Source organism: Bubalus kerabau, chromosome 8 (assembly GCF_029407905.1).
Source record: "Bubalus kerabau isolate K-KA32 ecotype Philippines breed swamp buffalo chromosome 8, PCC_UOA_SB_1v2, whole genome shotgun sequence".
Lineage (NCBI taxonomy): Eukaryota > Metazoa > Chordata > Mammalia > Artiodactyla > Bovidae > Bubalus > Bubalus kerabau.
Window position 1 is genome coordinate 45,456,331 of NC_073631.1, and position 18,237 is coordinate 45,474,567.

General features: G+C 36.8%; 1 protein-coding gene across 4 annotated transcripts in view; it reads left to right on the forward strand.

Annotated features, from left to right (window-relative positions):
• MAGI2 (membrane associated guanylate kinase, WW and PDZ domain containing 2) overlaps window positions 1–18,237 on the forward strand; it is an 831,153-nt gene that overhangs the window by 55,099 nt on the left and 757,817 nt on the right. The window contains exons 3-4 of one of the 4 annotated variants that reach the window (XM_055590145.1): window positions 9,795–10,006; window positions 14,122–14,199. The exons of the other annotated variants lie outside the window; for them this stretch is intronic. The gene's annotated coding sequence lies outside the window, so the exon portion shown is untranslated. The remainder of the gene's footprint in view (window positions 1–9,794; window positions 10,007–14,121; window positions 14,200–18,237) is intronic. 4 annotated transcript variants of the gene reach the window in all.

Sequence of the window (18,237 nt, forward strand, 5' to 3'; positions counted from 1 at the left end):
ATGGAAGCCGTGTGCGGCTGCGTCTAATTGCAGTTTCACTCAGCTGTCACCTTCTTAGCCTTCTCCTAACCACCCTATCTAGAAATAGCTTCACTTCATCACTGTCACAGACCTACACCTATCTTTATGTCACTCTATTTTTCTTACCTTTTATCACAACCTAGTATTATAATTTATACTTATTTTTTACTCTTAGTCACTAGATGATAAGCTGTGTAGGGGAAAGGGCTTTGCTTTGTTCTCAGCTATATACCTGGAGTGTAGAATAGTCGCTGGCCCATGTTAGGCCCTCAATAAATATATGCAGAATAGAGAAATGAATGGACTCAAAGCTAACACATGTATAGACTGTACTGAAGACAGAGCCACTGAGTATCACTGTTTCACAGCAAGCATAGTTTGATCTCTAATTTTATTGAAGAGATCTCTAGTCTTTCCCATTCTACTGCTTTCCTCCATTTCTTTGCATTGATCACTTAGGAAGCTTTCTTATTTTTCCTTGCTATTGTTTGGAACTCTGCATTCAGATGGGTGTATCGTTCCTTTTCTCCTTTGCCTTTCACTTCTCTTCTTTTCTCAGATATTTCTTAGGCATCACCAGACAACCATTTTGGCTTTTTGCATTTCTTTTCCTTCGGGAGAGTTTTGATGACTGCCTCCTGTACAGTGTTACGAATCTCCGGCTATAGTTCTTCACACACTCTGTCCATCAGATCTAATCCCTTGAATTTCTTTGTCACTTCCACTGTATAATCATAAGGGGTTTGATTTAAGTCATACCAGAATGGCCTAAGATATGCACAATAAAGGACAGAAATAGTATGGACCTAACAGAAGCAGAAGACGTTAAGAGGAGGTGGCAAGAATACATAGAACTATACAAAAAAAGATCTTAATGACCCAGATTACCACAATGCTGTGATCATTCACCTAGAGCCAGACAGACATCCTGGACTACAAAGTGAAGTGAGCCTCAGGAAGCTTCACTATTGAACAAAACTAGTGCATGTGATGGAATTCCAAATTAATTATTTCAAATCCTAAGAGATGATGGAGGTGATGGAATTCCAGTTGAGCTATTTCAAATCCTGAAAGATGATGCTGTGAAAGTGCTGCACTCAATATGCCAGCAAATGTGGAAAACTCAGCAGTGGCCACAGGACTGGAAAAGGTCAGTTTTCATTCCAATCCCAAAGAAAGGCAATGCCAAAAAATGTTCAAACTACTGCACAATTACACTCATTGCAATGCTAGTGATAATGCTCAAAATTCTCCAAGCTAGTCTTCAACAGTATGTGAATCTAGAACTTCCAGATGTTGAAGCTGGATTTTGAAAAGGCAGAGGAACCAGAGATCAAATTGCCAACATCTGTTGGATCATAGAAAAAGCTATAGAATTCCAGAAAAACATCTAGTTTTGCTTCATTGACTATGCAAAATCCTTTGACTATGTGTATCACAACAAACTGGAAAATTTTTAAAGAGATTGGAATACCAGAGTACCTTAGCGGCCTCCTGAGAAACCTGTGTGCATGTCAATAAGCAACAGTTAGAACTGAACATGGAACAACAGACTGGTTCCAAATAGGGAAAGTAGTTCGTCAAGGCTGTATATTGTCACCCTGCTATTTAATTTATGCGGAATATATCATGTGAAATGCTGGGCTGGATGAAGCACAAGCTGGAATCAAGAGTGCTAGGAGAAATATCAATAACCTCTGATACACACATGCTACCATCATTATGGCAGAAAGCAAAGAACTAAAGAGCCTTTTGATGAAAGTTAAAGAAGAGAGTGAAGAAGTTGGCTTTAAATTCAACATTCAGAAAACTAAGATCATGGCTTCTGGTCCCATCAATTCATGGCAAATAGGGAATCAGTGGAAGCAGCAACAAACTTTACTTTCTTGGGCTCGTAAATCACTGCACATGGTGACTGCAGTCATGAAATTAAAAGAGGATTGCTCCTTGGAAGAAACCTAGCCAACCGTATTAAAAAGCAGTGACATTTATTTGCCAGCAGAGGTCCATATAGTCAAAGCTATGGTTTTTCAAGTAGTCATGTATAGTTGTTAGAGTTGGACCATAAGGAAGGTTGAGCGCTGAAGAATTGATGTTTTTGAACTGTGGTGTCGGGGAAGACTCTTGAGAGTCCCTTGGATAGCAAGGAGATCCAACTAGTCCATCCTAAAAGAAATCACTGTAGTGCTTTGTGTTAAATAATCACTGTATTTGCATCATTAATCTTATCATTCTGCTCAGTGTTTCCTCAAAGTCTAAAGTGGAAGTTGTATTTTTAATATTAAAACAAATCTTCAATGAACTATTACTTAAATACTATCATGTTGATTGAGGTTAAGAATCTCTTTAAAGAGGCATTTCCTATTACTTTTGGTGGCAGAAAGTCTTTAATTTTCAACAGGTTAAATATATGAACATAAAAGCAATGAAGTTTCAAGAGTTCACCTACTTCCAGGTAAATTGTACTAAGATATTCTCAACAGTGAAGAGGCCATTTTTTTTTTTTTTTCTAACAAATCTCCAAGACAGTGATTCTGAAATCTGTTCAGGAGTCCATTCACTGTATTTTCTGATTTATGTTACTGACTATATTTCTTTCTATTATTTCATCCTTATTGAAGCTTAAGATAAATGCATTTCCTCACCCACCCCCCCACATTCTCCCAATGACTAAAAAAGGCTAATTTGCTTCTCAGCCCTCTTCCTTCAAGCAAATCAATTTTCTTTTGATTAAACTCTATTAGCGAATAACCACCTTAGCACCATGGCTAAATGCAGGACTCTCTTCTAAACAAGGCATCAGAGAAAAACTAGATATACAGAGGAGGTCTAATCATGAACCTAACAAAGAATATTAACAAAACCTAAATTTAAAACTCTAGAGCTTTAGTCTTGGAGGGACAGTGTTCAGTCCTGAATATTCATTGGAAGGACTGATGCTGAAGCTGAAACTCCAGTACTTTGGCCACTTGATGTAAAGAGCAGACTGACTATAAAAGACCCTGATCCTGGGAAAGATTGAAGGTAGGAGGAAAAGCGCATGCCAGAGGACCAAGATGGTTAGATAGCATCACTGACTCAATGGGCATGAGTTTGAGTAAACTGTAGGAGTCGGTGATGGACAGGGAGGCCTGGCTCGCTGCAGTCCATGGGGTCGCAAAGAGTTGGACATGACTGAGCAACTGAACTGAAGTTACATTTTCAGTCAGCTTATAATTTATAGCAATATTATACAACTGTAAGTTGAAATTTACATTTAAGCTGAACTAGCATATTATACTGCGTTAGTTTTAAGAACTGCATTCTAGATTGCCTCATTGCTTGGGAGAAATGTTTTCCTGTGTATTTCTAAATGTAGAATTCATCTTATATGTTAAGATGTCTCTTTAATGATGCCAGTGTCAACAGTTATTTTGTCCATACCCCACCCTTCTCTTTTTTCTCTAACTTCAGCTTAAGAACGTGGTACTGAATTGTTTACTAATTTGGCTTATATTTTTATTGCACCTCATTTTCTTTATAAAATATAGGTGCTATAGGAGAGATTTATGAATCTAACTACTTCCAACTTTTTAGGTCAATCCAGATGGAGACAGATACATTTCTGTGTAGCATTTATGGATAAAATAACTTTATATACTCAGAAATCGTAAACCTATTTCAAACCTATTGATAACATTTAGTTTTGCAAACACTGAAATGACAACTGAAAATATGAAATGCTACTATAAACTATCTAGTCCTGTTTTTATTTCTGTGAAATATAGATTGTTGTGAAATCCTTCCTAAGGTCCAAGATATATTGCACAATCAGAATCCACCCAATTCATGGGTTATATCTTGGTTAGATGACCATATTATGCCTGTGTACTGATTAAGTGATTAGCTAGTATTAGTAGTTAAATATCATGTTGATTCCAACAATCAACTAATATGAACCAAAAATCAATTTATCTGAGAGAATATTTTTTCACCTTTAAATAAAGTTGATTATTATTAAGTTAGGTCCTTATCCAAATTATCTTTTAACAATAATATTAACTTCTATTTAACTTTAAAAAAAAACAAAAAGCTATATTCGAAGATATACGAAGACAATGACAGAATCCTCCATAAAGGGAATTGGAGTCTAACAGGCTATCCAATAAGATATACACGTGATTGCCTACAGGGCTGAGCTTCCAAGATTAGGGAGTGTCACATTTAACGTTTATCTCCAGCATTCAGCCTAGTATATGGCACAATTTAGAGCCCAATAAATGGTTGTAGAGTAAAGGTTATGTGCTGTGACAGCCATTATATTAAAAAAAAAAAAAGCAGTGGGAGTTCTAGAAAAGGAGCAGTGTATTAACCTGATTTGTTCAAAAGCTGAGGTCAAAATAGTGGTGACTTTTTAGTACTCAGAAACCCAAACTCAAGCATGAGCCATTTTTAGGTCTTTTAGTTCATCTTTGGATTCACATATCAATTACTATAGTAACTTGGACCCTAAGAGTCACAAGCATTAATAGTCTAAAAATTGGTAAGTTGTTAACCAGCCCCCATACTTTTCAGGAAGTTTTGTAATCCCCCTTTGGCCCAATAAAGATGTCCTATTAGCCACTTTTTATTCATAAATTCTGATTTTTTTTTCTTTTTATATGTCAAGAAACCTTGTTGAGTATGATATTATTTGGTGATTATAACATTCCTCCCTGGGCTTCACTGGTGGCTCATCAGTAAAGAATCCACCTGCAATGCAGAAGATGTCTGTAAGAGACACTGGTTTAATCCCTGGGTTAGGAAGATCCCCTGAAGAAGGAAATGGTAAACTACTCCAATATTCTTGCCTGGAAAATCCCATGTACAGAGGAACCTGGCAGGCTACAGTTTATGGGGTCGCAAAAGAGTAAAAAATGACTTAGCGACTAAACAGCAACAACACTCCTCCCCAGTGGGCTCAAGATTCTGTAGTATCACTCACTGAATCTTCTGACATCCTTCTGAAATAAGATGACATAAATGGCAAGGTCTGTTAGCCACAATTTACACAGATGCAGAAGTTGAAATTCAAAGTTAAGTGACCTGTCCTGGTCCGGCCAGGAGTGTGTTGGCATATCTCAGTGTAAACGCTGGAGTGCTGGAATTGCCCTACCAGACACATTATGTTCTAGGAAAATGTTTCAGCACCTCAAAGAGGCTTACCTGATTAGGCTACCTTTCTTCTTCCTCCTCCTCAACAGGAACAATAGAACAAAAGACCAGAAGAAATCCAAAACTAAATGAGGGCTCCCATATTTTATACAGCTTTTCATATTGTTGGGTTCTTTAAAACGCTCCATCAGTTTCCTGACTCTACTTGTTTCTAATGTAACTGGGCCCTGCATTTGTAATCTTCCATTCTTCAATTTCCTGTCATCTAAAATTATACCAATCATAGGTGATCACTATCCTCATGGTCTTTGATCTGCTTCTCATCTAAAATCCATCATTTACTAAAGCTCTTGCTTTTTTCAGTCTTCAGTCTGTGCAGTATATGAAGATGGCAATTATGCCTCTTTTTTTTGAACCCTCACTTAGTGGCCTGGAGAGGAAGAGTGATGCCCTTGAGCAGTGTCACGAGTCCATACCCTTCTTCCCACATGCCACTGTGCTATGCCCCCACACGACCACCCTTTTATTCTTTGATATACTTTCGCTTACTTTTCTTTCTGTGTATCTCATCACACCTGTGTTTTCCTTCTTTGTCTTCTCTTTCACCACACAATAAAATATAGACTCCTTAAAGTTAACTCCTTGCCCTTCTTCACTTTGTTCTGATTTGCTTCACTTGGCCATCTTATCTCCCTCTGTTGCTCCTTGCCCCCATGACTTCAGTCCCATTTTACCTGATCTATACCCCACACTTTGAATTAAGCTTTTACCTGCTCAGAAAACTTTAGGAACTTTCTGTCACTTACTAGAAGGAGTCAACACTTCCTGGTTTGACACTCCTGACTCTAATCAATACCTCCATGGCCTACAGCCATCTCTCATATTATCCTCCCACCTCCTGGGCAAGCTTTGTCATTGTCTATTTCCTAACTCACTCTTCATCTTCTTGCTCTCATGTGTTTACTGGTTCTTTATGCCCTTCTTAACTGCCCTGTACCCCATCTCCACATACCCAATTTATCCAATTTTCTAGAAACATCTTCAGTTCAGTTCAGTTGCTCACTCGTGTCTGACTCTTTGTGACCCCATGAATCGCAGCACAACACGCCTCCCTGTCCATCACCAACTCCTGGAGTTCACTAAGACTCATGTCCATCGAGTCAGTGATGCCATCCAGCCATCTCATCCTCTGTAGTCCCTTTCTCCTCCTGCCCCCAACCCCTCCCAGCATCAGAGTCTTTTCCAATGAGTCAACTCTTCGCATGAGGTGGCCAAAGTACTGGAGTTTCAGCTTTAGCATCAGTCCTTCCAATGAACAGCCAGGACTGATCTCTTTTAGGATGGACTGGTTGGATCTCCTTGCAGTCCAAGGGACTCTCGAGAGTCTTCTCCAACACCACAGTTCAAAAGCATCAATTCTTTGGTGCTCAGCCTTCTTCACAGTCCAACTCTCACATCCATACATGACCACTGGAAAAACCATATCCTTGACAAGCTGGACCTTTGTTGGCAAAGTAATGTCTCTGCTTTTGAATATGCTATCTAGGTTGGTCATAACTTTTCTTCCAAGGAGTAAGCTTCTTTTAATTTCATGGCTGCAATCACCATCTGCAGTGATTTTGGAGCCCCCCCAAAATAAAGTCTGACACTGTTTCCACTGTTTCCCCATCTATTTCCCATGAAGTGATGGGACCAAATGCCATGATCTTCGTTTTCTGAATGTTGAGCTTAGAGCCAACTTTTTCACTCTCCTCTTGCACTTTCATCAAGAGGCTTTTGAGTTCCTCTTCACTTTCTGCCATAAGAGTGGTGTCATCTGCATAGCTGAGGTTATTGATACTTCTCCCGGCAATCTTGATTCCAGCTTGTGCTTCTTCCAGCCCAGTGTTTCTCATGATGTACTCTGCATAGAAGTTAAATAAGCAGGGTGACAATATACAGCCATGAAGTACTCCTTTTCCTATTTGGAACCAGTCTGTTGTTCCATGTCCAGTTCTAACTGTTGCTTCCTGACCTGCATATAGGTTTCTGAAGAGGCAGGTCAGATGGTCTGGTATTCCCATCTCTTGAAGAATTTTCCACAGTTATTGTGATGCACACAGTCAAAGGTTTGGTATAATCAATAAAGCAGAAATAGATGTTTTTCTGGAACTCTCTTGCTTTTTCAATGGTCCAGCAGATGTTGGCAATTTGATCTCTGGTTCCTCTGCCTTTTCTAAAACCAGCTTGAACATCTGGAAGTTTACAGTTCACGTATTGCTGAAGCCTGGCTTGGAGAATTTTGAGCATTAATTTACTAGCGTGTGAGATGATGCAATTGTGCGGTAGTTTGAGCATTCTTTGGCATTGCTTTTCTTTGGGATTGGAATGAAAACTGACCTTTTCCAGTCCTCTGTCATCTTACCTTCATGATATTGTCATTCTTCTCCCACCATGAAGCAGCCCCTTGTCAGGGTTTCAGGATGTGTGGTCAGAAACCTACCTGTGTCAGAATTGCTTTTGATTCTTAAATATACACATCCCCAGGCCTCAACCCAGCCTACTGTATTTAATTATCTAAAGATGAGGACCAGAAATCTACATGTTTACCAAGCTTCCCACATTAATCTTACACACATCAAGTTTATAGAACTACAACTGTATGTTCTAAATTCTGCAGTTGCACTTAAGTATTCTTTTATTTAGGTACATTCAGTTGTTCCCTTTCATCATTATTATTTGCCTGTGTACTTTTTGTGAGTGCATTCTGAGAGTAGGTATATAACTTTAACATCAAAATAAATGCTGCTGCATCAAAAATGCTCCTTGAATTTATTACATCTTTGATAAATATTGGTTAATTAAAAGAAGATGAGTGAAAACATTTCATTCACTAGTACCAAAACAGCATTAGAATTTGTCTAACTCATTTATATATACAGATGAAAATAACAACTTGATTTTTCCTCAAAATAATACAAAAATGTGAGGTGGATTGAAATAATATTAGGAAATCACTTAAAAGACTGACTATGCATTTCTAAGTGTGTCTTATTCATCAACCACTGCAATGCTTAATGAAAGACCAGAGAGTCAGGAGGCCTGGGTTTAAAGTTTCTTTTTGACACTTTACTGAGTGCTCTTCCATAATTCTTTCGACATTCCTAGGTCTTTCTTTCCTTCCCTTTACTATACAGAGGTTCAACTAGATAAGCCAATTAAGTAATACTATGATTGCATTATTCTATGATTAAGCTATGTGGTTTAAGTAGGCCTACAATTTCTGATTTTAGGCTACTTCTGATTAGTCTTATTAAATAAAAGAACTTGCATTTAACTTTCCCCAGAGAGTTTCACAAAACAGAGTTTAAAACTCTCTGACAAACTGAGAAACAAATGTAGTTAAATATCCTTAATATCATTTGTTTTAACTCAAATCACTTAGCAAAGGCTGTTTTAAGTATGTGTTAAATATAGCCCATGTCTTATTGCCTGTGTCATTAGCCAATCCATTAAATTGACATTGAGACTGATATTTTGCCATTGTAATATTGTTCTCTGCCTGCAAATTAAGCTAGAATTCTGGGCTCTTCTGATGCTGGGATCTGAGATACATATATTTCTATGATTTCAGTTTAACCTCAGTGAACATGAAAATGGTGTCTTTCATAGAAGTTTTTTATTTTGGACCTTTTAAACACAGAAAGGCAACTATTGATATGGTCTTAAAAATTATTTTAAAAATTGTTCTCATTTTTATATACTAGGTCCACTTTACTTTATTTTTTTATTTATTTTTTTGTGTGTTAATTTCTCCTGAACAAAGGCACTTTATTTTAACAGTCAAGCAGAGGGGCAGGATTCTCTGAGGCAGGCCATTATGTGAGATTTATATACTAGGTCCACTTTACTTTAAAACATGTTTCTATGCAGAAATATGACAAACAACATTGGACTATCCCCTTCTGATATTGTCATTCTAGTTATATCATTTTTCCACAGTTCAAGTTTTAGTTTTACTGATGGATAATTAGATATGAGAGTAAAATTACATTGTTCTAAAATTTCTGTATCATTATTACTATTCATCACACATTTGCTAAATTAAACAGTATATTCAAATGAGCTAATGAATTATAGGTTTTAAGAGCAGAATGATCCATATTTGTTGAATAAAATTCTGCTCAATCTTCATTGGAAACATTAAAGAGCTGTACCTTATTACACATAAATATTTCTTTAGGCCAAGATTTATTTTAAAAAATAAGTTTATGTAAAGAATTTATTACCTAAAGGTAATGATAGATTATATAGTATATTTTATTAAATATAAATAATCCAACTGTGTTGTTTTTTTAATGACAGCTATTTGACCTAAATTTCTTGATTTGATTTCAGAATAGCATTATTTCAGTCTAGCTCATATTTTTCCCTTGTTTTGAATACAATAAAAATCATTATTTTCATCTTCTTTATATGTGTTTATGAATTAGACTTGGACATTCTGATATGCATAGAGTGCTAAGGAAGCTTATCTAAGTCTTTAGTTTTAAAGACTTTAAAGTGTTTAGTCTGTTTAGTTTCAATATAATCAGTTTCTTAATAAAAAGCTATTATGTTACTGACTTCCTTACAGCACCTTCTCTGTAAATTCTTTACAGATTTCTTATAATTCAACAAGCTGGGAAAATGTGGAATGAATGGGAATATATTTCATTACAAAGTAGATAAAAACTGGAAGATTTCAAGACTTTCATTTCAAATCCTACATCAAGCTGGAACCTACCTCTGTGATAAGGGGATATCTATCTTTTCCTTTCTAAAAATTAAAGTACAACAGGACCCAAACATTGGAAAGTATGCTCTTAACAAGGTAACTTTAAGGTACAGGCATACTAGTAATTTAAAAAAAAAAAAAAAAAAGATATACAAGTATCAGTCACCTAGAGAAGGAAATGGCAACCCATTCCAGTATTCTTGCCTGAAAATTCCATGGACAGAAGAGCCTGGCAGGCTATAGTCCATGAGGTCGCAAAAGAGTCAGACAGAACTGAGCACACACACATACAAATATCAGTAGGATTATTGGAGATTAATCCTTATGGTACTTCAGTCACTCTCTGATAGCTAGATATTGAGGGACATAATTTCTTTTTTAACCATGGATATACAATTTTGTGCATCACTGCTTAGGTGACCTGAAAGAGATTGTATAAAAACTCAAATGTATTATCAGAGAGGAGTCATCAATGGAGAGGATCTGGTGCAGTATAGATAAAAGTAAAAATGTAGACAGAACATACATATTCTATGTTCTCCTTCTTTGTTAATATAACACTGGTTTAGGCAATAATATAACTGCTGAGTAACAGGCAATGTCAAATGTTAGTTTTTTAAACATTAAGTCCAGATCTTTCTTCCAATGCATTTTAGTTCCTCTGGAGAAGTGGTTAGTTATGTCCTGCATCTCCATTTCAGATTTTCAGCCAGTAGTATAATGATTCTCTTTACATGCTGTCTTGCATTTAATCATAAAATTTTCCCAGAAGGAGCAGGTTAATGATTGAGTCATCACAGCTGCTATTTTCTGTCCTTTTTTGTAACCACAGGTTAGATCCAGGGGATGTCCTTTTGATCTTCCTTACCTCTGAGAAAACAACAGTTGATTATTTGGTTTTCTGATGACGAAAGAGATGCTCTTTTAAAGCTTATGCTTTAGAAATTAAGCTCCTTGCACTTTGAATGAAACAATTTTTCCAGGGTATAGGAAATTCAAAAACATCTTTTCCCACGACAGTTGTGCATTTGTGAGCTACATTGTTTCTGGAGTCCTATTAAACTGGACCATTTTGAAAGATCTCCATTATTTAAAGGGACAATCTTATTTTGATATATAACTAATATTGTGTGAATTATAAATTATGTATCTAAATAATTTGTATAAGATATAAACAATAAAAACTTATACAATTGCTCATTTAAAGCATTGATTCTGGAATTGACTGTCCAGATTTAAATCAGTTTCCAGCATTTCAGTTCAGTCATTCAGTCGTGTCCAACTCTTTGTGACCCCATGGACTGAAGCACGCCAGGCCTCCCTGTCCCTCACCAACTCCCGGAGTTTACTCAAACTCACGTCCATTGAGTTGGTGATGCCATCCAACCATCTAATCCTCTGTTGTTCCCTTCTTCTCCCGCCTTCAGTCTTTCCCAGGCTCAGGGACTGGAATTTTCCAATGAGTCAGCTCTTTGCATCAGGTGGACAAAGTATTGGAGTTTCAGCTTTAGCATCAGTCCTTCCAATGAACACTCAGAACTGATCTCCTTTAGGATTGACTGGTTGGATCTCCTTGCAGTCCAAGGGACTCTCAAGAGTCTTCTCCATCACCACAGTTCAAAAGCATCAATTCCTCAGTGTTCACCTTTCTTTATAGTCCAACTCTCACATCCATACATGACTATTGAAAAAAACATAGCCTTAACTAGATGGACCTTTGTTGGCAAAGTACTGTCTCTGCTTTTTATTTATTTTTTTTTTATTTAATTTTATTTTTTAAACTTTACATAATTGTATTAGTTTTACCAAATATCAAAATGAATCTGCCACAGGTATACATTGTCTCTGCTTTTTAATATGCTGTCGATGTTGGTCATAATTTTCCTGCCAAGGAATAAGCGTCTTTTAATTTCATGGCTGCAATCACCATCTGCAGTGATTTTGGAGCCCCCAAAAATAAAGTCAGCCACTGTTTCCACTGCTTCCACATGGGGCTGGATGCCATGATCTTCGTTTTCTGAATGTTGAACTTTAAGCCAACTTTTTCACTCTCCTCTTTCTCTTTCATCAAGAGGCTCTTTAGTTCTTCTTCACTTTCTGTCATAAGGGTGGTGTCATCTGCATATCTGAGGTTATTGATATTTCTTCTGGCAATCTTGATTCCTGCTTCTGCTTCATCCAGCCCAGTATTTCTCATGATGTTCTCTGCATATAAGTTAAGTAAGCAGGGTGACAATATACAGCCTTGATGTACTCCTTTCCTGATTTGGAACCAGTCTGTTGTTCCAGCATTTACTAACTGTGTATAAGAGTAAGTTCCTTTATTGCTTCACCCAGTCTCAGTGTGCTCAATAAACATTTAAGGAGTAGATTGACAAGTGAATGAATGTCTTGGCCCTTGATATCCTAGGCAGGGTGGACCCAGAAAAATGAGGGACATAAAACAGGAAAGTAAGAATGAAGCAACGTTTCTCAAAAGTTTCCAACACTGGACTCCTGGAAATGAGGACTCGTGCCCCTGGCATACATGATTAAGGAAATCCTCAATTCTGTACCCACCAACAGACAACCATATTGATTTACAACAGTGTAAGCTTAAATTCAGGTGTCTCCAATGGTAAAGAATCCCCCTGCCAGTGCAAGAGATGTGTGTTTGATCCCCGGGTCAGGAAGATCCCCTGGAGAAGGAAATGGCAGTCCAACTCCAGTATTCTTGCCTAGAAAATTTCTTGGACACAGGAGCCTGCTGGGCTGCAATCCATGGAGTGCCTTGCAAGGAGTTGGACCCGACTGAGCAACTGAGCACTCAGAGGAGTAAGTTAATTAACCTTTCTGTAACTCATTCATAAAATGAGGACAATAATAGTTCCAATCTTATAGCTTTTCTGTGAGGATTAAAGAAGCAATACATACAATGTGTGTGTGACTGGTTCATAGGAAGCACCCAATCAGTGTTATTGCTATTTATAGTTCAATAGGAAAACTAAGGGCTTACCAGCTGGATCAGTGGTAAATAATCCACCCACCAATGCAAGTGATGCAGATTTAATCACTGGGTCAGGAAGATAGCCTGGAGAAGGAAATGGCAACCCACTTTAGTATTTTTGCCTGGAAAATCCCATAAATAGAAGAGCCTGGCAGTCTACAATCCATGGGGGTCACAAAGAGTTCGACACGCCTGAACACAGACAGACCCAGGAAAAGTAAAGTTATACTTATCAACTGTCACCAAAATGGACAATAACTTTATTCCATTAAGAAAGGCATGATCTATTTATGACTTATGTGCAGTTAGATATATTTTGACATTTTACATAAGAAAAAACTTACCTTCATTTTAGTTAATTTCATCTAACCACACTACTGAAATAATGTATGATTTGTGGAAACATGGAAATGAAACCACTTGAAGCATTTTGTAAAGGTTATGAGTTTTTGTTTAGTAACAGATGACTGAGTAGGTTTAACTAAATGTTTAGAATAATGAAGGTTATAACTGATAAGTTATATAAAGTGAAAGTATAGTACAAACATTAATTTGGAGTTACCACTTTTATTGCTTATTTGAAGACAAAAGTCACTAACATCACCACCTAGAATAGATAGTCCAAATTAGATTATGTTCACAAGAGAGGTGTCTTTGGAGATTAAGTTCCCTATAATGGAACTGCTGCTGTTGCTGCTAAGTTGCTTCAGTCGTGTCCGACTCTGTGCGACCCCATAGACGGCAGCCCACCAGGCTCCCCCATCCCTGGGATTCTCCAGGCAAGAACACTGGAGTGGATTGCCATTTCCTTCTCCAATGCATGAAAGTAAAAAGTGAAAGTGAAGTCGCTCAGTTGTGTCCGACTCTTTGCGACCCCATGGACTGCAGCCCACCAGGCTCCTCCGTCCATGGGATTTTCCAGGCAAGAGTACCGGAGTCGGGTGCCATCACCTTCTAAGTATTTCAGGCAGGCTCCTCATTTGTCAAACAGCTGCTTTGGTGAGACAAGTTTAATGCAAAGAAAGAGCTACTGTTGTCAGCAGCAAGGTTCTAAGCCCTTGTCACAACCTTTGTCTTTGAAAGTAAAACAAGAAATGTAGCACCTTGATTATTTTCTCCCTCCGAGAGCCTGTAGGAACCTCAGTAAACTATAGTAATTCCATGTAAATGATTTTGTTTAACTTACTGTTTTCTATTCCTCACTCCTTTTCTATAATAAATATAGACTGATGACAATTTGGCTTTTATAAACCTTTGGAGAACATGGTCATATGAAGCCTACCAACAAAATGTTTATTTGAAGGTCATTTACAATTATTTTCCTATTCTCTACTTTTTCTTCCAAACTTTATGAAAGTAATTTGAGAGGGTTGAGTTTATTATACAAGAAAAAATATTTATGTATTATTCTATTTAGACATGCATTCACTGTAAGATTTCAAGTATTTAACATATTAGAATATATTAGAACTCATTGAACCACTGTGTCAGATTCTTATATACAATTTCACTTTTAGTTTTAACATTTTTTAAATTAATTAATTCACATAATAGGTGCAGGGAAATTGGCTCTGAGAATGTTGGGAAAATGGAAACAGAGATATTTTCAGGTAAATTTAGACATTCATTCTGTGACTTCACCACAGAAATAAGAACGTGGTTTATCTGATGCTTTGGCTTCCCAGTATATGAACACATCCCTCATTAAATTGTCAGTCTGCACTTTTCCAAATTGTGATGGAAACTCAGAATATAAAAGGACAATCCCATATCAAAGTTTGAATTTTCCAGACCTGGTGAGACCCCACCATTCTTGGACAGTGTGACTATTAGCTCTGTGCCTCCACTGAGCCCTCTAGAGGCCAAAGTACTGAGATAGGTTTCATATGCTCCAATTTGGTGTGGCTAAATTGAAAACATAGCCTCACCCCACACTGGGCATACACGGTAGAATTTCTTTCAGCCAGTCCATAATCAAGCTGAAACAGTGTTAATAGTTTTTGTCATTTTAGGAATAGGCTTGATTCCTGAAGAGTAATCAGGTTCCCCTTGTTCTTCTTTCCATTAACTAATTCTCAAATAGGGATTAAACTGATGATAAATGAGCAAGTCATTCTACTCTTTTCAAATGAGATAAAGAAACTGGGGGGAAAAAAAATGTGTAGAAAGACTCAAATGAACATTTATACAGGATTTATTATTACAGTGTTATCCTGGGCTCACCCATGGAGAAGTAACCAGGCAATAATAAAAATCCATAATTAAAACTGAGTTTCACTCTATTTACAAACATTATGACTATCGATAGCACTAGGTCATTCTAACAGCCCAACTTTGTGCTGAGAAAAGTTATGTAACTTCTGTTAGCCTTTGTTTCCTGATTTATACCATGAGAGTACTAATACTTTAAAGGAATATTGTAAGAACTGAACTAACTAATAGCTGTAAAATTGGGTTTGACATATATGCGTGCATGCATGCATGCTAAGTCACTTCACTTGTGTCTGACTGTTTGCGACCCCATGGACTGTAGCCAACCAGGTTCCTCTGTCCGTGTGATTCTCCAGGCAAGAATACTAGAGTGGGTTGTCATGCCCTCCTCCAGGGGAATCTTCCTGACCCAGGGATCAAACCCATGTCTCTCATGTCTTCTGCATTGGCAGGTGGGTTCTTTACCACTTGTGTACCATTGGAAGCCCAAGACATACATACTATGCTCTAGATGAAAATTAATCTTTATTATTCATGTTTGAAATAGGCACTAGTATTTGTATTTTGATCTCCTCGCTGTCCAGGGAGACCTGGCAGGCTGCAGTCCATGGGGTCTCAAAGAGTAAGACACAACTTAGTGACTGAACAATAATTCGTATTTTATAGAAAAGGAAGAGTATATTAGCACTCAGATAAGTTTACCCACTAGACTAAGGTCATGCACAACTAAAATGTGGAAAGCTTCAGTAAGCACATGATTTGTATCAAAGTGATTTTGAAAAGATTATGGAAATTTATTATAAGTTCACCATAATAAGGTCCTGAGGCTGGCTTGCTAATCTTACCTGACTCAAATGTACTTAGTCCGTTGATATGTATGATAATTTTCTTCTCCCAGATCTTGAACTCCTACTCAGTTGTGTATTTTTCCCATTTCTAATTTTAAATTTTGTAACATTTTACAATATCAGAGTGTGTGTGTGTATGTCTGTTGTGATATGTCATCAGAGGCCTTTTTGGCCTGTAGGTTCTAAATAAGATAGGTTTACACTCCTATTCCTTGTCCCATGGAAAACCCAAAACCCTTCTCAGGCTTTCTCTAAACTCCCAGTGGGTTGTTCATTTTCATGGTCACCTGTCTTTAATTACCTCTTTCTATAACTGTTTTCTTTTCTGCCTGTGTCCTGGCTATGTTATTTATTAAAATAAGGAAATCAGCCTCTTTTTAAAGTATGCACCATGTTCAGAGTTCAATAAAAATAAATGTGTTTAGCAATGTGAAAGTTGTTCACTTTAAGATGCAGAAAACAACAACTTAAAATTGGATCCTGTGCATCCCTAATTTTTTATTTCATCTCTCTTAAAAGCCATTCTATCTTGGTCTCTTTTCTTTTTTTTTTGTTTCCCACCATCCACTAAATTCTCATTAATTTCCAATTTAGGAACAGTTCTGCTGCCTTCTGTTGCTTTCTGTTCTAATAACACGTGTTCTCTGACTCTCATATTTTGCTGCAAGCACGTTGTCAAGATATCTTCCTAATCTTAGATAACACTCTTATCAGGGATTAACACATTAACATACACACACTATAATGGCAAAACATCTTAACTCTTCTTGGAACTAGGAGGGATGGAATTAAATAAATTAAGAAAGTGAAACAAGCCAAATTCACATTTGAAAGATGCTTCTGAGGAAAATGGGCTACAAATCAGAGCTCAGAAATTCTTTGAGAACATCTTTAACTCCTCATCTGTTACCTAACATGCACAGGGGCACAGCTATTAGAATCACAGGAACAATTTCTTTTTTATCTCAGAAGCAAGGGATAGCTGAATATGCAAAGCCCTTGTCTCAGATTAATTGATTTATCAGGTAAAGGGCAATTTGATTTTGTGTAGAAGTGGTGAGTCTCTATGTTCTAATTTGAATAAAAATTTTATTTCAAGATGTTCTACTTCTGAAAGCTCTGTGACAGGTTTAACAATTCTAAATATTATGGCTTCAATAGTCCTTTCTTCTGTGTAGGACTTAAATTTTGTGTTTATTTCCAAATTTTGGCTACACTTGTTGGCCATGCTTATGTATGGAAAAATGGCAATTATTTCAGATTTTTAAAGTCATCCTACTATTGAAGACAATATGTTCTTATTATCTAAGTATTGACTATGAAAATGAAGTAATTTTTGCTATTAGTACTGTTATTTCATTTTACTTTAGTCTTTTGCCACATCACTGTAGTGCTTTGTGTTAAATAATCACTGTATTTGCATCATTCATCTTATCATTCTGCTCAGTGTTTCTTCAAAGCTTAAACTGGAAGTTATATTTAAATATTAAAACAAATCTTCAGTGAGGTATTACTTAAATACTATCATGTTGATTGAGGTTAAGAATCTCTTTAAAGAGGCATTTCTTATTGCTTTTGGTGGCAGAAAGTCTTTAATTTTGAACAGGTTAAATATATGATCATAAAACCAATAAAGTCTCAAGAATTCACCTACTTCCAGGTAAATTGTACTAAGATATTCTCAACAGTGAAGAGGCCATTTTTTTTTTTTTTTTTTTTTTCTAACAAATCTCCAAGACAGTGATTCTGAAATCTGTTCAGGAGTCCATTCACTCCTTTTTTCTGATTTTCACTCCTATTTTCTGATTTATATTACTGAGTATATTTCTTTTTATTATTTCATCCTTATTGAAGCTTAAGATAAATGCATTTCCTCACCCCTCCCCCATTCTCCCAATGACTAAAGAAAAAGGCTAATTTGCTTCTCAACCCTCTTCCTTCAAGCAAATCCATTTTCTTCTGATTAAACTCTGTTAGTGAATAGCCACCCTAGCACCATTGCTAAATACAGGACTCTCTTCTAAACAAGGCATCAGAGAAAAACTAAACACACAGAGGAGGTCTAATCATGAACCTAACAGAGAATATTAACAAAACCTAAATTTAAAACTCTAGAGCTTTAGTCTTGGAGGGACAGTATGATTCCCTAGAAATAGAAAAGCTGACATTTGAAGCAATTTAATCAAAGCTCTTGCTATTCCCTCTTGGGTTTATAATGTGAGGCTGTTTTAAATCATTATGACCTCCATGCCTCAGCATCTTTGGAAAATTCGAAACTACAT